The 581-nt window shown below is 45.3% G+C and overlaps 1 protein-coding gene across 1 annotated transcript in view; it reads right to left on the bottom strand.

Moving 5' to 3' along the window:
- CCDC138 (coiled-coil domain containing 138) overlaps positions 1 to 581 on the bottom strand; it is a 98,875-nt gene that overhangs the window by 8,947 nt on the left and 89,347 nt on the right. The gene's annotated exons all lie outside the window — the stretch shown is intronic.

Raw genomic sequence — 581 nt, 5'->3', positions numbered from 1 at the left:
TGGTTTTCCTTGCAATACATTATAAAACAGACACTGGAGGGGGAGAGAAAGGAATAACCAGAAATATCAACATGGAAAGCTTGTAAGTCCGTCTTCTGCCTATAACTGATTAGAATACCTAAAATGGGTCTACAGTGTGTCCAGTGAAGGAGGTTTCCTGAGGAGCCTCTGCATTACATGGGAGTATAGGTGGAAGCCCAAACCACAACCAGACCTTCAGAGACGGGAAAATTTTCACTTGAAAGGACAAGCAGACCAGCCAGGAGCATCTAGAAAACCATAAGATACTTCTTGAAAGAAGGAGCTACAAGAAAAATACAAAACAATAAGGGCAGTCCGACTGTTACCACAAGAACATACAGATGGTTTACCCAGGAGACATCAAGGCAAGTGATCGGATCCTCTCAGTGCAAATTCTCCTCCAAGACTAAGACGCAAGGGAAATATACACTTTGACTGGCAACCACACACGTCACCCAGAAGGGGAAGAGACCGAAGAATATCAATGAAAGGGCGAGCTAAGCCCTACATCGTTCAGCAAACTACTGTGAACCCGGATGGAGACCTGGTCGGCCAGTAGC

Source organism: Chrysochloris asiatica, unplaced genomic scaffold (assembly GCF_000296735.1).
Source record: "Chrysochloris asiatica unplaced genomic scaffold, ChrAsi1.0 scaffold00220, whole genome shotgun sequence".
Lineage (NCBI taxonomy): Eukaryota > Metazoa > Chordata > Mammalia > Afrosoricida > Chrysochloridae > Chrysochloris > Chrysochloris asiatica.
The sequence above is the reverse complement of the archived record's forward strand: the minus strand, read 5'-3'. Positions and strand labels throughout refer to the sequence as shown.